The 27,914-nt window shown below is 41.2% G+C and overlaps 2 long non-coding RNA genes across 4 annotated transcripts in view; one reads left to right on the top strand and one right to left on the bottom strand.

Moving 5' to 3' along the window:
• The window catches only part of LOC142072888 (uncharacterized), a 36,926-nt gene extending 35,828 nt beyond the window's left edge, over positions 1–1,098 (bottom strand). For both annotated transcript variants that reach the window (XR_012669495.1, XR_012669492.1), the window contains exon 1: positions 839–1,098. This is a non-coding gene — a long non-coding RNA (uncharacterized LOC142072888). The remainder of the gene's footprint in view (positions 1–838) is intronic.
• Positions 1,099–1,242: 144 nt separating this feature from the next.
• LOC142072887 (uncharacterized) overlaps positions 1,243–27,914 on the top strand; it is a 65,600-nt gene continuing 38,928 nt past the window's right edge. For both annotated transcript variants that reach the window (XR_012669491.1, XR_012669490.1), the window contains exon 1: positions 1,243–1,330. This is a non-coding gene — a long non-coding RNA (uncharacterized LOC142072887). The remainder of the gene's footprint in view (positions 1,331–27,914) is intronic.

The raw sequence follows: 27,914 nt of genomic DNA, 5'->3' as shown, positions 1-27,914 counted from the left end.
TGGTGTTAATTTTACATACACTGTACTGTTCTACAGCATAGCTAATTCTTACACAGAAGGTAAATTATGGGCATCATCCATGAATTTCTCCCCTTTTCAGTTCAGGAATTATCTGTAAACAAATATTGATTTCATTGAATTAATCATCAACAGAATTCATGGGCTTATAGCTTGTTCATGAGCAATTAATTGTTATAGGAAATTTGATCGATTGTCATTGGATACTTAGGTCACATAGTATGCTTCAATTTCCTGATTGGGAAAGGCTACACTCTTACAAGTAGATTTGCATTTCATAAATGTTTTGCAATATTTCTTTTAATTTAGCTGGGTTTTGTGCAGTGATGAGCTGCCAGAATCTTAACAACCGGTTCCCTCCTCACCCCACGAGGGGGTCGTGGCCCGCCCCCGCCGGGACTCCTGCCCCACCCCCGGGACTCCTGCCCCATCCAAACCCCCAGTGTTCCTTGGAGCCCCCCCTCCAGGGACCTCTGTCCCATCCACCTCCATCCCCTGACTGCCCCCAGAACCGGGAAGGAGGGTCTCGTGGGCCACCATAGTGGGTGCCCACCCTGCTCTGCCCCTAAGAGCCAGAGGGACCTGCCAGAGCGAGGTGGGGAGTCCTGGCGGTGCTTACCTGGGGCAGCTCCCAGGAAGCATCCGGCAGGTCCCTCTGGCTCCTAGGGGCAGGGTAGCGTAGCTAGTGGGAGAACAGGGGGAGCGGCCGCTCCCCCCACTGATCACATCAAAAGTGGCGCCTTAGGCACCGACTCTGTGAATTTGGTGGGTGCAGAGCACCCACCAGCAGCTCCCCACCCCCCGCCCAGCCCCAGCTCACCTCCGCTCCACCTCGTTCTCTGAATGCGCCGCCCCGCTCTTCTTCTTCGCTCCCCAGCCCCCGGCTTCCCACAAATCAGCTGTTCACGGGGGAAGCCTGGGAGGGCTGAGAAGCAAGCAGTGGCTTCACGCTCAGGCCCAGGGAGGCGGAGTGGAGGTGAGCTGGGGCGGGGGGGGCGCGAGGAGGGCTGCCCGCGCCACAGCAGGTAACCTGGGGGGCACGCAGGGGAACCGCTCCCCGCCCCAGCTCACCTCCACCTCCGCCTCCCTGGGCCTGAGCACGAACCCGCTGCTTGCTTCTCAGCCCTCCCAGGCTTCCCGCGCGAACAGCTGATTCGCGGGAAACCGGTGGGGTGGGGGGTGGAGAAGCAACATGCCCATCATACTAATGACCCCTCCCCTGCTGCTCCCTCTCCCCCGCAGCCTCAGCGTGCTGCGCCACCGGCAGCGCAGTTGTGGAGCCGTGGCCTGACCTGGTGCTCCAGGCAGCGTGGTAAGGGGGCAGGGGAGTTCGAGGGCTGTGGTCAGGGGGCCGGGGTGTGGATAGGGGTCAGGGCAGTCAGGAATGAGACGGGAGGGTTGGATGGGGCGGCAGAGGGCAGTCAGGGGTGGGGGGTCATCAGGGGCTGAGAAGCAGAGGGGGGCCGAATAGGGGGTGGGGGGCCAGGCCACGCCTGGCTGTTTGGGGAGACACAGCCTCCCATAACCAGCCCTCCATACAATTTTGGAGACCTGATGTGGCCCTCAGGCCAAAAAGTTTGCCCGCCCCTTTTATAGCACCTACCCAAGCCCCTACAAAATAGTGGAGGAATATATATCCTGGAAATACCTAACTATAAGCATTGTGCAGTGTTGAAAATTATTTGTGGAAGGATCAATACACCCTAAAGGTCTCCAATGCTCATATGGACCTCATTCCCAGGAATCCAAACAGAACCATTTGTTTTATATTAATAATGAAAAATCATAAATTTATAAATCTGAGTTTCAATGCACACTGCACATAAACCTCCCTAATCTTCCTAAAGATTCACGCCAAAGATCACAGGATACACAGATGTAAATCAATCATCCTAGTCTTCTCATATGGGACAATGTTTCTTTTACAATGCAATTCCTCCGGGCATGGAGGAGTATGCTTTTTTATAGTATTTTAAATTGCACTTTTAAAAAAAAAAAACATATTGTTAAGAATTGCTTACAGGGTTAGAAGTCAATCTGAGAGTCACATCAGTTTGAATTACTGAACGCCTTAGTCACATTTCAGACACCAGGACAATACTGTGCAGCTGAACATCCTGGCTTTATAGCCTGATGTCCAAAGTGTCCATGAAACACACTTTCATTCAAATAGCGGTAACCTGAAGTATATTATAAATGGGATATATGGATTTATTGCTTAGCAGCAATTCATGATCTCACTGCATGATTAACAAGTCACTTATTTTCCAGTTTGTATAAATAACTCTGATTGCTCTTTATGATAACATACATTTACATATTTATGATAACATAAAGAAACTTATCCTTTCTGTTTAGAAATAGAGGCCTAAATTTTCAGGAGTGACTAATGTGATTGAAGGTGCTTCAATTTTGGGGTGACCAATTTGAAACACCTTAAAGGGGCATGGCTTATAAACTGTGGGTGCTACTAAGGCATCTCAGTTTGGTACCCAAAATATGAGGGCCTCAAAATTACTAGCTATTTTTGAAAAAGTTTGTGTCCTTCATTCTCAAAGGGGGGAAGGGAGGAGACATGGTCTGTAGTGTATTAAAGGCATATACAGGAATCAAAAGCTCTGAGTGTTGTTACTAGCTCTGCCACAGATTTATTTTTTGTGGCATACAGTCACATCAGTTAATGATTTGTGCCTGGGATTGCCCATCTTTAAAATGGGGATCAAAGTAGTTACCCACCTCAGAAGGGGCACTATGGACCTTCATTAGGTACAGGCTGGGCACACAGGCTGTAAGATCTTTGCATTTTCAAAGTATTATTAATTATAGAACTAAGCAACATGATTCTGAATTCTTCTTTTCCCGTAATGTTTTTCCACAAATTCTGTCTGTTTATGATTGTATTATAAGCATCTGACAGTAGAGTTAGAGCTACCTGTCCACATAAGCAAAAAAGTGTCATGATAAATTGTCTTCATTAAACATAAATGGTAAAGGACTTGACAAAATGAACTTTGACAAAACAATTGTGGATTTATGATATGTCACATTTTGTTGACAAATGATAGCTACTTGAGAGAATGCCTTCTGATAATTACAGAGAACAATCAAAGGATCCTCGCAGTGATTATAACAACTGTCTTAGCTGTGTGTTGGATGAAGTCAGTGAGATTCCTTCTGGCAGTTCGTTGCAGGCTTGTCTTTGACATTTTGCATATGTGTTGCATGCTATCTTATTACCATCATCAAATCAAAGTTGTGGATGTCTGAACTATATTAGCAAAGTCCACCTTCCTTAAAAAGGCATTCATGGTCAAACATAGCACAGTCTCTGGTAAGAGAGAGGCAGATGCTACAAAGCTGCTTCCAGATGACAAAAACCCACCTAGCACCTGAAAGAAATTTAAGGGCAATTCTTCAATACCCAAATTTGACTTCCTGAAAAGGACTGCCTGAAAATGCTGCGTTACCAAGGAGTACTGGTTTTCTTTCATGCAATGGGCTATGACTGTTCAATTTTACATAGCAGTCTCACATTCAAAAGCAAAGTAGACACAAAATTAAGCAAATTCCAAGGCTGGTATAAACAGCTAGCCACTATCCTTTACTGTAGAGATCATTGTTCCTTGGCACCATTGTCTGACATGAGAAATCTGGGAAAAGCAGCTAGACAAAAGTGATCCCTGCATGCTAGGGATCCATCCTCCAAAGGCAGCAAGGAGGAAAGAATCAGCTATTTCCCAAGTGACTGGCATCTCTTGCCATCTATACTCTGCAGATGGGTTCCCAGTGCTCTTCCTGTTCTCAGCTGCCCTCATGACATGACAATGGTATTATTCAAACACCAATACATCACAAAGCCATGCCTGCTGAACACCCACATTTTGTTTCAAAAAGGGGCATTTTGTATAGACTTGGATTATTTTCTGATCAATTTGCTGATCCCTTGAATGTACATACTGCACTCAGATACCAAAGTCATGGGAGCTGAGTAAGAACCTAGACAGGCACTTAGGTCCATACAATAGCTCTGTATATAGTGTAATCAAACAGAGAAGTTCTATGATAAAGAACAGAAAGTCATTCTATTGAGCAAAATTGATATTCAAGTATATGATATATAATACATTTTAAATACATCAGTGCTACACATATCAATTCAGAGAAGCTGGATTTCATGTTTCTCTAGTTACACAAAGAAGTGTGATTTTCTAATTCATTAAAGAAGCACAGGAAGAAAAGGTGAACAGTATATATCTCAGTTTAGTACCATGCCACAAACTGATGCAAAGAGGGGAGGGGAGGAATTCTAGAAAGTCACCATGTACTTGATGTAGTGGAGCAGCTGGTAAAAGATTATAAAACAATTTTCATGAGATTTACAGTAAGCTAGTAAACTACAAAATGGCAGAGGGCTGAAAATGAAATTAAAGTAGGCCATACATCAATGGTGATTTTGTTTTCAGCAGCTATGAACTTTAAAATGAATTAAACAGAGAGCAAGTTTAGATGGGTACAGCTCTCAGGAATACTGTGGGGCTGCCTCCAGGGAACAATCTAGAAAAAAAATGATACATGCAGTTAACCACTGGGATTACAGAAAATGAGATATGGCTATTATGTTTATTAAATGGAGCTAATTAAATGAACAGGAAAGGGTTTGGGGAAGAAGCACTGGGTTTATCAGAAATGTTTTCCAATGGGAAACTGAGTTGGCTGGCAGCCCCAACTCAGTTTAAGTGTGATGTTCAAAGGAATAAATGTCATTAAAATATTTTGAATGCTCTATGAAGCACTTTGGCATTTCTTTAATGTAATGCATTTGTACAGAATAGCGTGCACACAAAGTATTCTTTTGCAAGGGGCTGAGTACCCTTGATTCTAGGTGGAGCCAATGATTGTAACCTCACTGGAGATGCTATGCCCTTCACTGGAGTGAAACCCAAGGTCCCTGTCTAATTCCCCATTTAAATCAATGGGACTCCTCTTCTTTGACTGCATTGAGGATTGTCTGACTCCTTAGTGTGGTAAGACCCTGGAAATATTGCCATATAAAACTGAAAACATTGCGGGGAGTGAAAGAGCTAAAAGATTGTTCATTGCTTTCTGCAGACAAAGGGCCTTTATGAAAAGTTTTATGTAGCCATCAGACACATTACAAATTAAAGAAGCCATTTCTCTAGCAATTATCATGGACTTAGACTGTCTTTGAATTATACTGGTGCCTTTGTGGAATGGAATATAGAGAAAATTAAGAAACATTCACTAAAGACTAGACAAAGTATAATATCCACTGCTATTTGAAGTGACTAATTTTTGAATTAATTTCCCAATGGCATAGCAACAAAAATACAACATCACCAGGGAATGTACATTGTCCCAGTAATGCAGCATCTCTCCCAAGATAACGTCCTCCTGAAGCCGTGCAGCACTTCAAGTTGTGAAGTCTATAATGCTTCAGCATTTAATGTTCACTTTCAAGGCTTCCCGAATCACACTTCTCTCTGGTTCAATGTACGGCACTCTGTTAACGTTTTGTGCATATACATATATATAAACATACACACACACACACACACATTAGGGTCCTATTTCATTTGTGAAACTGCGGTCCTGCAATATTAGGCTTCCACCACAATTTTGATTTTCATTAGCTTACTGTACACAGTCCACAATTTTGCATACATTTTGAGGTTTGCCACCCACCCACCCACCTTGCCCCATACAATTTTTTTGCAAGTGAATGTGAATTAAATGATCTTGGAGAGTTTGGGGATTCACCTGCAGTTCTACAGTATTTTCTAGAGTTAGCAGAAATAGCAAAGCGATCACTTTCCATCTCGCTTAATTCCATTGATGCCAAGTGTGCAGTACCTTGGTACGGACAAACCTTTACAAAGCAAAGACAGAGAATGAAGGATGCCACTGTAGTGGGGCACAGAGATTCAACACCTGTAAAATATAAAAGGCTGATTTGACTGAACTCTACAGCAGTTGTGTTAAGACTTTTAGTCTTCTGAATTTTATACTTGTACCGGTCACTTTTTAAAAAAAATAATTGTAATATAGCTTCAACAAAATGTCTGGTCATCAGAAAAATTAGGTGGCATAACATAATACTTGAGTGTTTAGATTATTCCAGCAAATTTTTCTTAAACAAATGGGTCTGCTCTGGCTTTTCCAATTTACTGCTATTAATAAAGGCCCATTATTACTTTTCTGCAATTTTTCATGACTTGTCTGCAACTCAGCTGCAATTATTTGAAGATGATCACGCGATTCAAGTAGGGCCTTTATATACGTTTTATATAGCACTTTTATATGCCACTCCCATAACAAGGGGGATCCAGGTTCAGGGAGCAAAAATATGTACACACAGAGTTTCTCTCTTGGTTTTCAGGTGCACACAAAGGTGAAAGCTAACATTTTGCCCATTGTGAAAGTGATTCTGTGAAATTCAGAACAAAAAACTTCCTTATATGTCTTCCACTGCCTATCTTTATATGCATCCTTTCCCCCAAAATCTGTGAAGTTTTTGTAATTCACATTTTATCTTATTTCATTTTCTCTTTAACCCTCTTATTTTATTTTATTAATCTACAAGATAAAACAAAAGGAAGGCCATTCAGAAATATTTATTGGCGCACTAGACTGAACTGAATTTGCTGCTCCTGGACCAAGTTTTATAGAAAGCCCCTAAAAGCACTCAATTATCATCACAATTATTCTGCACCCAAACATGATTATACAAACTGGAGATGATGGAGGGGGGTCCGGGGGGCGAGAGGGGGAGAAGAGGCAAATGTTCTGGAAGTATCCAAACAAAGGAGACAATTTAGCAGATATTTCATTACATTTACCAAAGGGTGAGTTCCCGCAACATATACATTTGTATTCTGGATGGCCCTGAAACTGAAGAGATATTAATTTTTTAACTCATATTCATGCCCCTCCACCATTAGAGATTGTGTGCTTTACACCTAGGCCTGTTTTGGGGGCAGTGTGAAGCACCTCTCCCTAAGTGAACTCTAGGTGGGATTGGATCTTGTGTACATAGTGAGAGTGTGTATGGTGCATCAGTCATTACAACAGTGCAGCTTCTCTCCTGAATGAAGCTGTTGGCTAAGGCTGTAGCAGACTCATCGATCTCTAGCTAGGTGCCACTAGAGGGGAACAGAGTACCACACCAAGCAGGCATGGGTTACACCACCACTGAACTTGAAGGGGCAGAATTTGGAAGGAGATGTCAAAACAAGATATAGTCAATTTGAGTTCATTTATGATAGTTTCCTTGATGCAAATTAAAAATACCACAAACAAATATATTCACAGAGATCAGTCAATTCACCAAGGGGTTTTCAAGTAGAAGATTCAAAAGGACTGTTAGAACACAAGGGACCACTATCATCAAGTAATCTGATCTCCAATTTAACAGGTCATACAACTTCACTCAATGATTCTTGTAACTAGCCCAAAAGTTTATGGTTGAACTAGAACATATATTTTGGAAAGATGGCTAAAGCCTTAATTGTACTGTTAACATCAACTGTACCACCCTAGGAGCAGACCCTTCTAAGTTATAATTCCATCCCTGCTTCACCCTGACTTTGGAGAGGGAGTGATAACTTGCTGCTAGCCTGCCATATACCAACAGCAAATTACAGCACTTACCCTGTGCTAGATAATACGTGCTGGCTGGTGCACTGTTGCAGGGAAACATGGTTCTACCATTCTCTGTCCCCAAGTCCACCTGCCTGGAGGAGAGCGGGTAGCCCATGCTGCAGTGTAAAGGGGAGTCTTACGTGCCCTTACTCCGCTGTGTGGGCTTACAATCTAAATCAAAATCTAGCCCTAAATTTGCAATTTATGATATTCACAATGAAAAAACTGATGGACACTTCTACCAATTCTGGTGAGAATTCAGAATAGATGGATGACTAAGCACAAGAAACTCCATATCCCTAATTCATTTTGTCCGTTTCTTCTGTACTAAAGGGAAATTGTGATTTAAAAGTTGGCAAATTCTTTGATCAGCCTGTATTTACGCAGTGTTTAAATAAGAGTAGGTTCTACACTAGGCATCTTTACAGAGGTCAACCAAAGTATAGCATGAAAAGGGCGGTAAGAGTTCTGTTTCTCTAAGCATCACCCCCACTTACAGCTGGAAAATGGAAAACAACTTTTCATTCTAGAATGATTACTATAATATTAATTCTAAAGCACACTACATGAAACAGAAATAATACAGCTGAATTTTCATGAGTAAAGTTAATCAGGTGCATCTGAAATAGCAGGGAAAAAAAGCTTGTTTTGACTAAGTAATCTCGGCAAACATGGCATAGGGTCTTAAATATTTTGTTCTGACAATATCTGCAGCACTGAAGTGCAATTTATGCATAAGAAAATTTTAATTGTCCTCCGGTGGTCACCTGCAGTCACCTGGATACGTGCTCTCTTAGCTAGGGTACATTATGCAGTACATTACCAACAATATCTAATTAAGTTGGGGTATGCACGGTATTTTCAGGAGTGATATTTGCTTCCTTTGTTTATATACACACTGTTATTTGCCAGCAATTATTTTAATATTGAACTTGGGCATTTATCCCTAGTTTCCTGATACATCCCTTACGGCATTGCTTTGATGAACCAGGATATGGTCTCACTGGGAGAGAGGAATTTTAGCAAACATTTTGGCAGCAGGGCCTGTGAACTCTGTTGTTGGATTCTTTCAAGAGTTTCAATAAAACATTCCTGTTTTAAACATCACACTGGGGTGGGAATGTAACATATGCATGAGGCTGAATCAAGATCCCAGCATGCAACATCCCATGTGGTATCATCGGGACCATTCAATCAATTTGACAACTGTGTTTTAAAGAACATTTTGGTGCATCTCCCAGACTGCAACTATTGTATTTGCAATAAGTGGGGAAAAGAAAACTGAATCAGGAGGGTAGGCATGTATAATACCGTATAAGCTTTGTTGATCTCAATAGCAGTGGAAAGCGAGGTAGCAGGGGAAGCACTAATGAGAAATATTGAACACACAATAATTCCCAGCACATGCAAATGAGAATATATCTTAAAATGCTTATTTTGAAAATGTTAGTTTAACTTAGCTCCCATAAAGATTCCATTGCTAGGAAATTCCTCTTCGGACACTGAGGTTTCACAACACAATCATCTGTGTGACATGTGAATGACTAATTGACCCCTGGAGAAAAGTTCCTGAAAACTCTCCAGAATTTAAAGTTCATTAGTCAAGGGCGTATGCTTTTATAAAGGCAAATGTATTGTCAACAGAGAAAAGTCTGACTTAGTGAGGGGCAAGCTAATCAGGAGGTAAACAATCAGTGAAGACCAGGGGCGCTATGCGTCCAAGAGTAAGGTGCAATTTCTGCCAATGCAATTGTTATTTAATTCCAAGCTCCTTAGGAATCATCCTGGTTCACCATGTTAATAGAGTACTCCTTGTATTCCTCAGGGAATTTTAATCAGAAATTGACATGGCAGAATTAAATGGCTATTGAAGGTGAAAGGAAGTAATTAAAAAGAAATAAATTGCCATGAAATTCTAGCACTCTACTACACACATAAAGGACTGTTACATTTTATTGTTATTAATTATTAATTTTGTCCCAGTCACCTTTTTAAATAAAATTATGAGAGCTGAGAAGTATTTTGCTGGCCTTTCCAGGGTGGCATATTGATTCACGAGGCTTAAAGTAAGATTTAGAGCCAAATCTCCAGTTGAGGTATATTGATGTAGCTCTACTGATGTGAATGGAAGTCTTCTCATTTACACCAAACTGAAGATGAGGCCCTCCATCTTTACTGGAGGACATTTAGAGATGCATTACACTGGTATGATTAGACATAGATGATATGCGGAATCTACCTTTCAATATGAAATGTAAAGTTAGTATGGGTGTGAATATTAACCGAATGCCACTGGACAGGACAGTTCAGTACTTTAGAAATAGGAGACTATAGGAAGTTCGAGGCAACTGATCAATTAATGTGTGATGTTATTCTATTCTTCTGCTTGCATATTATCTGCCGACAGACAATGGGGTTTTTTTTACACAGATGTTGCTGTTGAGAATGTATTTAATGAATGACTTATACAAACAGGTTTTACCAATGGATGGCTCACAAGCCATCTGCATGACTATCACTTCAGAAGATCCAATGCTGAGGGCTCTGCTCTCTGGTAGGTGATTCCAACACATAGTGTGTCCCAATGCCTTTACTGTTGTGGATAGTTGAAGAACAGACATTCAGTGGGAGCACAAGATCAATTCCAGGCACCTAAATGGAACTCCACTTCCATCGCTTACAAATGGTCTCAACAGCCCCTCCAGCCTTGGTCCCCTAGTCCTGGATTAAGATGCTTTCTTCTCTTTGGGCAATGACAGAATCTTAAAAGCCATGCAAGCTCATATGGACTACGCACTCAGACTGCTACCAGACTTGTTACTCCAGACCTGAGCTCAGGCTCGCACTGGGTTTACAGAGTCCCAGCAGTGGCAGTATACGTCCTGTCCTGCAACCCATACAGTCCCTTCTCAAATGGTGGCCTCTTCTTCTAGTCAGGGGAGAGCTGTCAGCAAGAAGTAGGGGTAGGATTTCCTGCTAACTCTACCCAGACAGATCTCTGGGGTAGGAGGGAGAAAGAGGCCAATGTCTCTTGTTTGCCCATCTTCCGCTTGCCAGGGTTTCAGGGCATATAGTTCTGCAGCTGTGCTGTGGAGTGGGGCCTCCACTTTTTGTATTTCACAAGATAGCTGGGGACTTTTTACCCATGGAAGGTTATGCCCAAATAAATCTGTTAGTCTTTAAGGTGCCACTGGACTCCTCATTGTTATTCTGGTGCAATTAGTCACTTATGCCACATGGTATTTTTCTGCTTCCTAACTGGATAACTCCCCAGCACAGAGCTTTCAAGATGGCGGTGCAAACATTTCCAGTACAACAAATATTCATGCTTACATGTGTGTGTTCACATGTGACTATGTATTTGCACAAGTATTTGCAACATTTTCCCTTCCCTCTAACATTGTCAACAAAAATATGGTGATGTTTTCAAATAAAATCTAGCAGAGATTAACTCATTTGGAGAAACTCATAAGTTTTATTCAAATTAATCTTTACCCCCTCCACCCCCAAATAATTAATCCAGTTCTAATTACAGGGAATAGGCCAGATCTTCAGCTGGTATAAATTTTCAATGGAGCTGTAAAGACTCACCCCAGATGAGAATCTGTAAATAAAGTTTCAGAGTAACAGCCATGTTAGTCTGTATTCGCAAAAAGAAAAGGAGTACTTGTGGCACCTTAGAGACTAACCAATTTATTTGAGCATAAGCTTTCGTGAGCTACAGCTCTCTTCATCGGATGCATACTGTGGAAAGTATAGAAGATCTTTTTATACACACAAAGCATGAAAAAATGGGTGTTTACCACTACAAAAGGTTTTCTCTCCCGCCACCCCACTCTCCTTCTGGTAATAGCTTATCTAAAGTGATCACTCTCATTTGCAAATTGGATACAATTAACTTAGGCTTGAATAGAGACTGGGAGTGGCTAAGTCATTATGCAAGGTAACCTATTTCCCCTTGTTTTTTCCTACCTGCCCCCTCCTCAGACGTTCTTGTTAAACCCTGGATTTGTGCTGGAAATGGCCCACCTTGATTATAATACACATTGTAAGGAGAGTGATCACTTTAGATAAGCTATTACCAGCAGGAGAGTGGGGTAGGGGGAGAGAAAACCTTCTGTAGTGATAATCACCCATTTGTTCATGCTTTGTGTGTATAAAAAGATCTTCTATACTTTCCACAGTATGCATCCGATGAAGTGAGCTGTAGCTCACGAAAGCTTATGCTCAAATAAATTGGTTAGCTTCTAAGGTGCCACAAGTACTCCTTTTCTTTTTGTAAATAAAGTAAATTTGCTAATTAAATTCAAGAGATGGCTACTTGCAATATTTAATGTAATTCTTGAAATGTTCTTAAGAAGTGCACCCGAATTACAATTAAACTTGTACTGATGGGTAGATATTGACATTCACATGAATATCAAATGAATTCATTAGAGCTAGTCCCGTGACAATGAATGCTATCTGAATGCATAATTCTGTGACAAATTAAAACATCATCCAAATTCCCCTGGCTTAGCTGCTAAGCCAAGACTGTGTCAAATTCTACCCCTTCTCTAGCTTGCTCCTTTTATGCAAGTGAAATAGAAGTGGGAAGTTGGAAAAATTCAAAGGATTGAGGGGGAAGATGACGCCACAGCTTGTTCAGAAATCTGTGTGTTGCTAGAATAGGCTTTTGACCAATGTGTGAACGGCACAGTATACTTGGAGATACCAGTTAATGTCTCAAACGCTGTCATCAAATATGAATGTTTTCCACATGACCAAAGGAAGCCAGCTGCTTCATAATTTAAAGGGATCTGAAATGCCTTTTGCCAGAGGGCTTAGTTGTGCAGTTCACCCTTTCAAAATGTTTTACTTGTTCAACATTATCTTCTTTGCACAGCTACTACACCTAAGCTCTTGTCTACTTACTATGTCACCTCCCTGTATCCTTTAGAAGTGGTTTAGCAGCCCACTGACTGCAATGTCCTATCTGTTGCAAACAAGGTATTCTTACTGAGAAAGGGGTCATGGAAAGATCAGCTTTAGTACAACTTGTAACATTTTTATTGCTGACAAGATGTTTGCAAGGAAAATAAAGTGAAAGGGGAGAGTGCACAATAAAAAGCCAGCTCCTCCTGGCTTGGATGGATTGAAGGAAGTGGAGGGGCAAGGCTATAGCTGGAAGGACAAAGAGAAGGAGTTTGCAGTGATCAGAGCTTGAATGGGAGTTTGAGCAATGAGAGCAGAGAGAAACAGGACTAGTAACAAATATCTCCAATGGCTCATGATGGGACATTAGAGGGGGAGAGCTCCAAGTTACCACCGAGAATTCTTTCCCCGGTATCTGGCTGCTTGGTCTTGCCCGCATGCTCAGGGTCTAACTAATCACCATATCTGGGGACAGGAAGGAATTTTCCCTCATGTCAGACTGGCAGGGACCCTGGGAGGTTTTCACTTTTCTTTGCAGCATGGGGCATGAGTCACTTGCAGGTTTAAACCAGTGTAAATGGTGGATTCTCTGTAACTTGAAGCCTTTAAATCATTATTTGAGGACTTCAGCAACTCAGCCAGATGTTAGGGGTCTATTACAGAAGTGGGTGAGTGAGGTTCTGTAGCCTGCAATGTGTAGGAGGTCAGACTAGATGCACATGATGGTCCCTTCTGACAAAGTCTATGAGACTGTGGGGATGCCACACAGCAGCGTTTCTCAGCCGTTTCAGATTGGTAGTCCCTCACAGAAAAGTTAAAAAATTTCATGACCTTCTTTCTTGCATTTACTAGAGAATGTATGTATGTATCAATGATAACAATAAGCCTGTAATTTGTGTATTGTGAGAGGTTCACAGAATACTTGACCTTGAAGGGTAGGGATGTGGGGGGGAATTAAGGGGGTGATATAGTGGCAGTGTTACCTGCATGGACATGAAAGAGGTGGAGCTAGGTTGCACAACTCCAAATATTACAGATAACTTCATAAACTTGAAGGTAATTCTGGCACTTCAAGAAGTATTCAAAGGTATTGTGGAAATGTTGTTTTCTTTTAAATAGATTTAATAAAATTTTCAGTGTCTCACAACCACTTCTAATTACTGATGGGTCACGACCCACTGGCTGAGAAGCTGCTGTGGAATAAAGATCAGCAGGATTTAACAACAGCATCAGTGCAGGGAGAGAAGGAGAAGAGGACTCTAAATTTGTGATACTGATGCACAAGGAGGATGGAATTTACAATGACAATAGATCCCTGCATGCTTTGGAATAGACCCTTGCTAGTATGAAATGATCTCACCCTGAAGTGAACAGGTGTTAGAGGCAAATTAAAAGGAGAATGACTAGATAAGTCTTTTCCCCTCTATACAGCATCCAAGTTTGGGTGTTCTCCCCCCGTCCCATCCCCATTTGATGTGATCTCACTAAGTAGTATAGAATAGCAATGGAAAAACCTCAAAAGCTCTAAAATCATCAATTTTCTGAAGCAAACCAAAGATCTTGGTGAAAAACTGGACTTGTCATTTAATGGGAGGAGTCCGTCTTGCAACATTTCTATTATTTCCTTCTTTTGATCAGGTTAGAAACACAAAGACAGCCTTCCTTGCGATGCTTCAGGACATTATCTTCCTGTCCTTGATAGAATTCAGGTTTCAGAGTAGCAGCCATGTTAGTCTGTATCCGCAAAAAGAAAAGAAGTACTTGGGGCACCTTAGAGACTAACCAATTTATTTGAGCATAAAATGTGTTAGTCTCTAAGGTGCCACAAGTCCTCCTTTTCTTTTTGATTGAATTCAATGATTCACAGGCAACCATGTATCTTGTTTTGATTTGACTTGATTTCATCAGAATGCTCTATTCTCATTCCCTGTGTGATTTCATTTAAGTAAGTGGCCTCATTTGGTGCTTATCAAAAAAAAACTTTGCACTGTGTGTGTCTTTACTTTGTGAAATAATATTCAGTTGCCCAAATCCATATGCTATTTTAAAAAATAGTTATGTTTATAACTCTTCCCCCTCTTTCCCATTCCCTATAAAGTATTTTGACAGTGCCTATTAATCACCATTATGGATTCAAGTTGTTTAAAAATAAAATAAAAATGGAAATGTATTTGCACAGAATTGTGATTGCCCTCTAGTGGTTGTTCCTATTGTAGCACTTAATACTTTGAATTCAGGAAAAACTGTACACATTTAGCTGCAACACTTAGCAGACCAAGTTCTGGCTGATAATGGCAGTGAAGCCATTAGAATTGCCAGGGGCGTAAGTCAGGGTAGGATTTGCTCTGTAATCCTTCAGATCGTTTGTCTGTATACTAGAGTAGGGAAATGAAGCATTGGTGGACTGATTGCAATGAACTCTGAAGGTAGTTTTCTTGGTCAAACTCACAAAATCTGTGAGTCAAGTTGTTAGCCAGGAGGAAACTGGTGCAACTGGAGGATGAAATATTCAAGCTTGTAGGCTCATTTTAAAGGAGTTCTCAAAACTGTTATGCTGACATGAAAAATGTCCATCCACAGCTGACAGTAAAATTCTGGCCCATCATGTGATGTAAATAAGCTGGGAGAGGGAACTCAAGGAAGTTCTTGCCGAAATCAGAGCAGGATACAAACCTAACTCCCCCTTGCTCATCAGATAGAAGCACAGTTGGTACGTCCAATAGCACTACCTGGTGTATGGTTACCTGGCTCTGGGGAGCACTGGTAGACACTAGCATGATGAATGGAAGGATAAGCAAATGGTTAAAGGCACTAGCAGGCACTTGTGAGTAGGGTTCAAGTCTCTGCTTTATCACAGACTTCCTTTGAGACCTTGAGCAAGTTTAAGCCTCTCTGTGTTTCAGTTCCCCATCTCCAACACAGAGATAATAGCTCTTTCTGATCTCAGAAGTGTTGTGAGGATACATACATTAAGGATTGGGAGGTGCTCAGACTCTGTGATAATGAAAGTACCTCGGGAGGTGGAGCTTGGCAAGATAGGTGAGTGATGGGTTCTCTCCCTTGCAGGCAAAGTCCAAGCTATGCCCACTACTGCTGTATCTAGCTGTATGAGCAATGACAGAAATATGCAGGACAGGGGGCCAAAACACCCTGTGAATGGGGGAATAGAAGTGGAAGTGAGGGGAGATATAGAGATTCCACTTGAAAAGGGGAAGCATGCTCCAGGCGGGGAGGGGGTGGGTCCTCAGGGGTTCCTGCCTGACCCATGGCCCATCCCAGTCACTGTGGTGGCTGCTCTCATTTATACCCCATGTAGTTCCCCACATGCGCACAAGTTTATGTAGGGATGCATTCCCCATTTTATTTCAGTTGCAGGGGTGATAGTCTCCCCTTCCCCCCATCCCACTGCCACTGGTGGAGGGGAAGTTCCTCCTTTAGTCCCCTCATCTGAGTACGACCTAGAGACAACAAGGAGGCTCAGATGCTCCCATAATCCCAAATCAAAGAAACCAACTGATCACTCCAAAATGGAGTTGCTGTCTTCTGGGAAAGCAGGGTGTCAGGCTGGAGGAAGTCCGTCCCCCCCTGCCCCCTCCCCCGGTAATCAGGATTAAGGAGGCAAAGAAGCACCATAGGGCATCACATTTTTCATTCTTCCTGCCCCCATCATTCACAGGAACCAAAAGCATATATTTTGGTGTTCTGAGTCCCCTTTCTCTCCCAATCATGCAGGCAGCTCAGCAAGAACATGCAGCCCCTAATAGACTCCCTGGGATTGTGCATGATGAGTGGGAGGCCAGGATCTACAAGTGATGGTAAAGGAGAAAGGCATCTTATTATACAAACACCTCTCCTATATTTATATGCTCCTGGGGGAGCAGATCATGCCATCTCCCGCAATGGCCTGAGCATTTTGAGGCTCAATAAGGCCAGCCCAAAGATCATCTCTTTGGGAAAGGACCTATGCAGCAATAAGTGAACTTGGGCATGTAAAGTGAAAAAGTAGCATGTTTACACAGTCACATTTCAGTCCATAATTATAATTCAAAACTGTATAGGATAGAACACGTAAAATATACTGCTAGGAGCAATCTTGCACTAGTAGGGTGGTGGGTTAAATGACCTAATAGGCTTTATCGTCTGTTATTTCTATCTTCCTACGGAGAAGGCCTACCAGAGTCAATTGGTGGGAAAAGGAAGAGATTGAACAACTATAAGAACAGCTTTCAGAGTAACAGCCGTGTTAGTCTGTATTCGCAAAAAGAAAAGGAGTACTTGTGGCACCTTAGAGACTAACCAATTTATGTGAGCATGAGCTTTCGTGAGCTACAGCTCACTTCATCGGATGCATACTGTGGAAACTGCAGCAGACTTTATATACACACAGAGAATATGAAACAATACCTCCTCCCACCCCACTGTCCTGCTGGTAATAGCTTATCTAAAGTGATCATCAGGTTGGGCCATTTCCAGCACTAATCCAGGTTTTCTCACCCTCCACCCCCCCACACAAATTCACTCTCCTGCTGCTGTTCTTCGTTAAAATAGAATGATTCTACATTGGCATTACACCATATATTTTCTATACAGCTCCTCCCACCTCCTCTGTTACTAAAGGTATTTGTATGAAGAAAAAAACAACCAAGATCCCATTTTCATACTTTATTGATTATTAGTGCCCATTTCTCAGTCATAACCCTCCAGTTTGTGATACTGACATTGGGTAATCTCATGTTTATTCTTGAGATATTTTTCAAGTAGAAATCAAGTAACATCAAAAGGAACTCTCTTTTTTCCTGGGTAAAATGTCCTTAGTAATAAATAAAAAATGAGAGAAATACCCTGCAATAGGTACACAGAATTTTCTCTACAATATTGTTGCTTACGAGATATGCCTGCCTTTTAAACCCTTCACTACATACCTACAGTACCTGCTGGACTGCTTCCAGCACTGAGCTGACTGGTTATTTTCACAGCTTCTAGTCACTCAAAGCAATGCAACAAAATTTAGTTTACCGGGCAGGGATCTATATTTGCATCTTCCTGGATTATTCTATAGATTATGTTCAGCACAAAATCTGCAGTACAACTTCAGTTGTGTCCAGTGGAATAAACACACTAAAGCCAATGGATTTACTCCAGATTGCACTGATGTAACTGAGCTGACTCAGTCCTGTGGGCCCGATCTTCAAACTGGGTTCATACCCTTTTGCACCACCCTTGTGGCTCAAAGGGGGCTATATTCCAACCATAAAAGTCCAGAACATTCCTTTGTGGGAGGGAAGCTACCTGCTGGCTTATCTGTGCCACACCCAGGCCTGTGCTTCTGTCCACTGCTACCCATTGTATGGGGCATGTTAGGAGAGGGCATGTTGTTAGCTCAGCTTCATCACTGCAACCCGTTACTGGTTTAGGGTCCATTAAAGATCTTTAGGCCACTGGCAGAGCTTACTGCTGACCAGGAAGAACACTACCTATCCCCAAGGCTGGCTTGGCATCTGAGACGCAGAGAGCTGTATCCATCCTTCCGACACCCACCCCTCCATTCCCATGCTGAGCAGAAAACTAGTACAGGATCAAATCTACCCCAGATCGTGTATGCATACAAACACACACTTCCTAAATCGACTGAGCCATGCTTAGTACACCTGTTAGCTAAGGGAGGAAATAGCTGCGAAGTACATTTCCATCCTTAAAAAACAAAACCCAATTAGTAGCTTAGTTCTAAAAGCAAACAGCCTGGATTTTAGTAGATTTGTTCATGATTCACATACTTCAAAGAGACCTGCATAAACACGTACCATTATTAGTGGATGGCTGCATTATATTTTCACTCCGAAGGTTTCACTATTTGCCTTCTGTTTTAGATGGGAGGACAGAATTTTCTCTGTGAAAAGTCATTCTATACTTTCATCTCCAGCACCACCAAACATGTTCTTCCATATTGGCTTCTCTATGTGGAGTCTAATTCAAATGCTTTCAATATCAAAACCCTGTTTTAAATGTTTCTCACTCAGAGCAAATTTTGTAGGACTGAAGAAAAGGTTTGTTTCTATTTAAACTGATTCTTATCTTGAAGCTCTGGTTCTTTTTAGATTTGTTTTTAATACCCCTGATGCTGTCAAACTACAGGCTCAGTGCTAAAAAGATGTAAATTCCTAATGCATTATACGGGGACTCTACAATCCAAAAGTAAGAGAAGAAGAAAGGAAATAAGAAAATATACTTTTAGAATAACTCCTTGTAGGGTCAAAGTATGGAATTCAAATTGCCTCTTTTTAGATGCACAGGGAATGATTCCATCCCATTTTACTATATCAAGGCTATGTGAACTGCATTTTTTCTAGCAGAGGTTTTAGTCTAGCTAAATTTAGACTTCTGCAGTTCTAATATATATAAGGATATTGGGTTATTGTTAGGGGCATAGTTCTGCTGTACTATTCTTTGGATCATGCAAAACAGAGGTCTTGACTAACTGTGGTCATGAAGGGCTGAATTCTGAAGGATGCTGAGCATTCTGACCTTATCCCTCTAAGCATTTACACATGTGCTTAAAGACAAGCAGGTGGTTAGTCTCAGTGACTTCAAGTTCTAGACAGGAAGAGAACCCTGATCTGAGGCAGTGGAACCATATCTAACTCATCAGCCCACAGTGCCTCAAACAAGACTTCTGTATGTAAACCAGATATAAAATTGGGCTATTTGTCTCTGTACAGTGTTTTGAGATTTACGGATGAAAAAAAATACTGTGACTGCAATGCTTTAGTCATATTTTTTTCAGAGGGAATTACTAAGGCACAGAGATATGCACTGATTTTACTGGAAGGCACTCTGGCATGGTTAGCTAGCTAGACAGATGGTTAGGTGTTTGCTGTAGAACCAAGAGAAGAGGATTGTGAGTCCCAAGACTACAACTATCTGTTATGTAACCTGAACACAACATTATGAGTGAAGGTGGACTGTGCTGTGAAGGTAGGCCTAGCTAACTCTGCTACTTAGGGAACACGTGCATGGCATCTTGCCAAATGTGCAGTAAGAAAAGCAAGGATCCACATACCAGCACCATTCACTCCTTCGATTTAATAGTTTGGTGACCCAACCAATCTCACATAACATATATCAAACACTAGTCTGACAAATACTCTCAACACAAACCCCTTCTGGAAAAGAAACAGATTAATGACACACATTGATCAGCTTCACATGCAAGTCCACATATTTCAGAGGAACAGCCGTGTTAGTCTGTATTCTGTAGTCTGTAGTCTGATGAAGTGAGCTGTGGCTCACGAAAGCTCATGCTCAAATAAATTGGTTAGTCTCTAAGGTGCCACAAGTACTCCTTTTCTTTTTGCGAAGTCCACATATGTTTAGCACTTAGCAGTTTGTCACTCACCTCTGCCACAATGCCTACAGAGCAATTACAATAGGCAGGTAAGCAATGAGATGAGTCTGTTCCTTATAATACAAAACCATGCTCTTATTTGTGCTTTCTCTTCCTTGTAGCTGTCTCTCATCTACTGGATCTTGCCATAAATCTAGATTGTGAACACCTTAATGAAAGACAGTACTTGCTCGCTCATTTGCGCAATTCATAGCATAATGGATCCTTGACTGGGGCCCCTAGGCATTCCTGTATTACAATTAAATATATAGTTTCCAGTTAGATTACAGATACAACATTGTCAAGAAACAGAAATTATGCAAGAAAACAGAATTATTTTTATCTGTATCCATGAAAATATTTAGATACCAAAAATCAAGCTGAGAAATTATAATGGGGGAGAGGGGAATAATCTCTGGGTAAGAGTTAAGGTTGTATAAATATGTACTTTATACTTCATGAAAAATGTTATTTTTATTATCTGACTACCATAAGATGCATTATATCCTTGGATATTCACTTAATTTTTCAATGCTCTAAGGTTAGAAGTGATATGATAGATTGATAATTTTGCAGTTGGTTCTCAGCAATAATAGTTTTTGGTGTCTGAATTATTATGGACCTGAAGACCCATGATTTGCTTTAAAAATGGAAAGTTTTCATCTTGTCCTCATTAAACAGACTAAAGTTAACATTGCACATGCAAAAAAACTCAGCATTTTAAAGGGTAGTTGAAATGCAAGACTGCAATTTCGCAAAGCTGTTTGCTGTAAATAACCTACATTCTTACAAGCAGACTGAATGCCTTTTATTGTCTTTCAGAAAACATAAAATGCCCTCTGTTTTAATAGTCCAGTTGATATATTAAGTATATGCCGTACCAACAATTACTCCTTACACATGTCTGCAACCCACTGATCAACCACAAACATGAGGGTTTTGCATTTGGCATCCCAATGAAACCACTCATTCAATAAGAGAAAGAGGTTTATTGACCTTTAAAACAGCTTCCAATCTATTTATAAACCTTCCCTGCTCACCACTTTTACTCGTGATGCATGCTTCCCTTGATGCAAGCTGCCACCTCATAATGTCTCCCTTATACATACTTGCTTAATATCTCTAAAACTTCTAGTAAAAGAAACATGATGCTGCAGACACACTAATGCACCTTGACATGAATGTATTCGCCATTCTCAGACCCATTCCATGTGTTTCACCTCCTGCTGATATGGTGTACATCTGTGATGTGGTGAAGCTGTACTTGGTTACATTGTGTCTGGCTCAGCACAAATCTAAAGTGTGTGTCTTTGCTCTCTCATAGGAAAATTATTTAACTTTTCCATCCTCCTCTATAATTAATATTTATTATCTTAGAAAGTTCTAATCTAGATTCAAAGTTCGCAGCTTGAGCCCATCAACAGTAGTAAGTTATACCTCTATGATTCAAGTTCCTCAGATGACATGTAAGTCTGGTCTATATTACAAAGGACAACCAAGAAGAATCAGCCTCCACATCACATCAGCTAAGGGTTTCATCATGGTGAGCTGTCATAATGCTAAATGATTTGTCTTTGTCTATCCCGATAGCTACACTGTATTCAGCAACAGCTTATTTAACACAATTGTTCATAGCCACATTCAGACTTAGTACAATTTGAGTGTAGACCAGGCTTTAAAAAAGGGGAAAACTGAGTCATAGGCAAGCTAAGAGCTTGGTCATGATTCACACTGAATGGAAGAGCAGGAATAGAATTCAGTGCTCATGGCTCCCAGCCTCTTAATCTAATCACAAGATCTCCCCATTTTTACAGCTGCTTTTGTGCAGCCTCAAGTGGTTTTAAAATTGTTCCAAACTAAAGCATTTTTAAAAGCTTGTTGAGCTGGCTGACAGAGGCGTGACTCATCAGCCAGCACACCATCTTGTGGCTGGACATGGCATATAGGCTCTTCTCCTCTGGTGCTCCTTGCTGGCAGCTGCTCTGGCCCTGCAGGGATCTGCTGCTTCTTGTGACTCAACCCTCCAGCCAGCTCACTTAGCCCCACTTCCGGGGTAACAGGAAGCCTCACCGACAAATAGTTCAATGACCTTGTGTCAGGTCCTCATCCCAACTCTGGGTCCAGTGCTCTTTACATCCCTCGCCTCAGGACTTCATGATCTCTATCTTCCCAGGCTCCACAACTTCTCATGGCTCACCCTTCCTTCATGGCTGGGGCTTACAAGGCTCTCCCCTTTAATCACCCAATAAATCCCAGATCAAAACATAAACTGAAAACTTCCATCCTTCTTAAGTTTCCCCTGTGCTCCTGTAACCCGCATACCTCCTGGGCATAGTGTTCTGTCCCGTCTAGTGGCACTGAGACCACTTAGAGAGAGAGTTAAATAAGTCCGCTCTACAGCCCTAGCTAACAGTCAATTGGCTTTCAGCTCATGCAGTAGAGGCTCATGCACTAAGCTCCAGAGGTCCCAGATTCGATCCCGCACACCGACAACCAGGGTCCATCGGTGTTACACTCCGTTCCTCAATTCTTCCATTCCTTGGAGTCTTACACCTATTTCAATTCAAGGCCCACCACAGGAGCTACCTGCCACTCCCCCCCCCCATCATGATTTTTACCACTTCTCCTTCTACTTGACTGTTCTCAGATCCTTCTTGAAGCAAGAGAACTCCAAACCCTCTTTTCTTGGGTTTCCTCCTTCCCACTGGGGGCTTACTGTAGGCTTTTCTGACCCTTTCCCAGTTGTGTCCAATAATTACAATTAAGATACCCAGTCAAGATAAGCTGGAGAATAGATGCTGAGTCATAGGTGAAGCTGAACCAGCCTTAAAGAGTCAGCCAGCCTGTGGCACTGGCAGTTAGGGACAAGGCCAAATAGAGTTAAAGCTGTTTTATCCAGAAGCTGTAATGGCCATTGTGAATTTTCACAAGGACTCAGTCTCTCGCTGAGAGTTTCAGTTGCATACCTCATTGGTAAACATTTGCCACGCATTGAGTGATCCTACTTGCCATTTCCACAGTTGTACAGTTAAGAATAAGGATCAAGGACTGATCCACACTTAATAGTTAGGTCTATATCGCTATGGCTCTCAAAGGCGTGAAAAACACACACCCCTGAATGCTGTAGTTAAGCCAAACTAACACACACCTTTTGTACACACAGCTAGGTCAACTGAAGAATTTTTTCATCCATCTAACTAGCACTTTCTGGGGAGGTGGATTACCTACCGTAACAGAAAAATCCCTTCTGTCGCTCTATTCCCCCCCACTCCCATAGTGTAGACATGGCCCAAGTCAGAAAATGATACCTGTGGGACTAAACTGAATGAACCTTGAGTTAGTGTATCAAGAGACAGATCACCCTTTCCCCTGGAAAAGCCTGCAGGAAAGAGGCAGAGGTGCAAGTAATTCCACTAGAGGAACCGGAGTTTCCTGCGAACAACAAGGCCATGGAAGGAATGAGTCCTTGTAACCTTATGTAAACTGAAGATCCATTGGGAAATTTACTCTCATAAAGGCAGACCCACACAGAGATTTCCTCTCTCTGCAGCAGCGACCAGAGAACCAGCTCTGTTAACTCTTGTTTTCCTGTGTGAAAATCTGATTGCATCTGCCAGCAAAAGCATTGGAAGCTACAGTCAGTCTCCAGTTCTAAGCTACTACATACTCTCTTCCATGTGAAGCCCTTTCAGAGGGGGTGCCACAAGAAACAAGATAAGATGTTAGTGTCCCAAAGTTTCTGCCCTTCTGCAGGGGCCAGGAGAGCTTCACATGCTTATTGTGCCTAGAGCCTGATTTCCAGAGTGCTGAGCACTGAGAACTCTGGTTAAGTCAATGGACCCTGTGGAAGCTCAGCACTACAGCTGGCTGAATATTTTCTGTCTAGCTGAGGGGAGGGGTATTTGTATGGAAAATGGTTGGTATTTTTTATAACTTGGGATTTACTTTTTTAATCCCATTTTGGTTAAAAATTTCATTCTATTTTATCAAAAAAAAATAAAGAGAAAATGGGGGTATTGTTATTTTCTATATAAATGGGGGGAAAATAAATACTTGTTGTTGATGTTTTCATGTTACCCCCTTCCGCCCCCCCCCCAAAAAAAAATCCTGACCAGCTGTACACAACACCATTGGAATTCAAGCCCTTATTGTGCATAGATCCTACTGGAATTATTCAGGTCATTGTTCATTTCCTAATCCGAGTCATTTTGTCTTCAGTCCTTCAACATTTCAGAGCTCATAGATTCAAACTTTAAATGCAGAAAGGACCATTGTGATTACCTAGTCTGATCTCCTGCACCCTGTAGGCCACAAAGTCTTGCCCATCCATTCCTGTGATAGACCCATAACTTTTGACCGAGTTACTGAAGTCCTTAAATCATGATTTAAAGACTTCAAGTTACAGAGAATCCACCATTTACTCTAGTTTAATCCTGCAAGTGACCAATGCCTCATGCTGCAAAGAAAGATGGAAAAACCCCAGGATCTCTGCCAATTTGACCTGGCGGGAAATTTCTTCCTGATCCCAATCACTGTGATCAGTTTGACCCTGAGCATATCAGCAAGATCCACCAGCAAGATACTAGAGAATTCTTTCCCATGCAACTAACAGAGCCCTCTCCATCTACTATCCCCAATGGCCAGAGATGGGACACTTGCTACTAGCAATTGCAGATGTACCATTATAGGCAGTGTCATCATACAATCACCTCCAAAAATGCATAAAGCTCAGTCTTGAAACCAGTTAGGTTTTTTGCCCACACTGCTTCCCCTTGGAAGGCTGTTCCAGAACTTCAGTCTTCTGATGGTTAGAAACCTTCATCTAATTTGAAGTCTAAAACTTGTTGATGGCCAGTTTGTATCCATTTCTTCTTGTGTCAACATTGGTGCTTAAATAACTCCTCTCCCTCCCTGGTATTTATCCCTGACGTATTTATAGAGAACAATCATATCTCCCCTCAGCCTTCATTTGCTTAGGCTACACAAGCCAAGCTCTATGAATGTTCTCTCATAAGGTAGATTTTTCATTCCTTTGATCATCCTTCTAGACTTTCTCTGCACCTTTTCCAGTTTGAATTCACTTTTCTTAAACATGGGAGTCCAGAATAGCACACAGTATTCCAGATGAGGTCTCACCAGTGCCTTGTATAATGGTACTAACACTTCCCTGTCTCTACTGGAAATACCTACCTGATGCATCCTAGGATTGCATTAGACTTTTTCATGGTTGCATCACATTGGTGGTTCATAATCATCCTATGATTAACAAATACACCCAGGTCTTTCTCCTCTTTGGTTGCTTCCAACTGATAAATTCCCAGCTTATAGCAAAAAGAACTGTTGTTGTGCATGACCTTGCCCTCTGCAGTATTAAATGGCATCCCATTTTATTACTCCAGTTTTCAAGGTCATCCAGATCTTCTTGTATGATATCCCAGTCCTCCTCTGTACTGACTTTGTGTCATCTGCAAATTTTATTAGCGCTCTCCCACTTTTTGTGCCAAGGTCACTAATAAAAATTTTAAATAAGATTGGTTCCAAGACTGATCCTGGAGGAACTCCATCAGTAACCTCCCTCCAGTCTGACAGTTCACATTTCAGTGTGACCCATTGTAGTCTCCCCTTTAATCAGTTCCTTATCCACCTTTCAATTCTCATATTAATCCCCATCTTCTCCAATTTAACTAATAATTTTCCATGGGGAACTGTATCAAATGCCTCACTGAAATCCAGGTATATTAGGTCTGCTTTAAACCACTCTGTTTCTAATGATAAATAAATAATGCAACTAATTCTCCCATTGGCATTCACATACCTTGGCTTGGGTTTAATTTAAAGTAATTTAATTCCAGGGTTTTTTATGCCATCTGAATGGAATGGTTCACTAGAAACATGTCTTTTCGAAGTGGAAAAAGGATATCTTCCATAGTTATGTAAAAGATGTCTCCTTTTTCACAGTAAATTTATAAAGATTAAGGTTCATGTTAGCTTTGCACAGTGTAATCATTTAATGAAGCATTTCCCCCCAAATGGAGACAAAGTGGACACCCCATAAAATGCTCAACAGCAGGAAAGCAGTTTTTGCACCTTGCCTTCCATAGGAATGAATGATGAACATAATTATCTCCATAATGTTCAGCTTCCTGTATATCACAACTCTTATATCAGATCCAATGCACAGATTTTGCTGGCCTATTTGGATTGCTGATATAGCTTATTGAGAAGAGTCAAAAATGTCTCACAAAGTGTCATTCCCCTTCTCACCATCCTCCCGCCTGCTTGGGTGTGAAAGAATGTGAAGGAATTTCAGCAAACATATGTCACCATTGCGCGAACATAAAATTCTGACACAATTGTGTCAGAGGGGAAAGGCAGTGGTAGGTCGAGTGGATTGTATCCTGAAGATATTTTCAGGATGCCACAGGCTTGGGAGTATGCAGTACAGGGATATGAAAATAAATACAAGAGAGCTAGAATAAGAAAAATCTGCATGCTGTTCACATTGGAACAGTATAAGAGACATAAAGAAACTATTTAGCTGTTATTATTTAGTAGCACCTGAAATGAAATGTTAGGATACTTATATATCAATATTGTCATGAGTAATACTGGGAGTCCTCTAGAACTTTAGCAACCTGAATTTGAGCATAATCGAAAGACCATTTTAAAGATTAATTCCAATCCAACAAAAGATTGAAAGACATATTACTCTAATATATTAAAATTAACTGCAGAGGTATAAGGATGATATATAAAGCTGCTCTGAATAGAGTTATGATTATAAAACAAACCCTATGACACATCAAAGTAATAAGCTGTTTGAAAAGCAGTAACATTTTGCTTTAAATGCTCTTTCAGTGTAACTCCTACATTGTGTACCTCTTGGCAACATGTTAAACAAAGATGTAACAACAGAAACAAAACAGGTTTGACAGTCATGGTCCCTCATTGTCATCTGTATGCCAATTCTCAATATATGAAAGCAGAATTGTTGCTAAGTGAAGTGACCAGAAAACTAAGGGAATTGAAAAGCAGCTAAAACAAGAATATGGGCATAATTAAGCCTAAAGGGACCCCCTCGCTTTGTTATGGCTTCAGAGTCTGCCCTCAGAGATTATAATATTGCATATCTACAAAGGAAAACTGAAAAAGAGAAAGAAACCTACACTTTTTATTTGCAGAGCATCATATATTGCATGCTATCTTAGTTAAAAATTCATAAATCCTTAGCACTGAAAATTCTCAAGCAGTCCTACTTTCAACACACATTAAACTCAGTTGGCCTGATGCTTAAAACTGCCACTAAAATTTCACACCACAGCCTATTCTTTGTTTAAGGGCTTTTGCAGGCACAACATCCCAGGAATCCTGAGTTACCATAATTTACAATACAAAGCTAAGGACACGTGCCAAAATGAGTTCTGTTAATTATATCACAACAAATGGGGCTGGAGGGGGAGGGGAGAAAGAAAGAACTCTTTGGATTTTATTCTCTGCAGGGAGAATATTAACTATTTGTATTAATTATTCATACAAAGTCATATGTCCTGGTGAATTACAGACAAATAAAATGATAGGTCCGTGCCCTGAAAAACATACAGTCTCTAAAATCAAAATATACACCTATCCATCAACTGAATCCTGTGACTGCGAGGAAAAACTGCTTGCTAATGAATTATTTTAGGAGATATTAAAGACTGAGGGAGTCCTCTTCAGCGCCTGTCAGGATTACTGTAGTTCTTGTATTTTACATGTGACAGAGTTGGTGTTAGGACTTCTGGAGTTGGATGCTTGCATTGTTCATAATTTGGCAAGCCAATGATTCGCTTGGTTTTGAGTTGCATGAGCCTAGCTGGTTCTTGACATGGCAAAGATAGACAATATTTAATTTTTATATGGATCTTTTAATCTATAGACCTCAAAGAAAATGTTTTATATCTTC

Source organism: Caretta caretta, chromosome 7, assembly GCF_965140235.1.
Source record: "Caretta caretta isolate rCarCar2 chromosome 7, rCarCar1.hap1, whole genome shotgun sequence".
In the NCBI taxonomy this organism is placed as follows: Eukaryota; Metazoa; Chordata; order Testudines; family Cheloniidae; genus Caretta; species Caretta caretta.
This window is presented reverse-complemented; position numbering and strand designations above follow the sequence as displayed.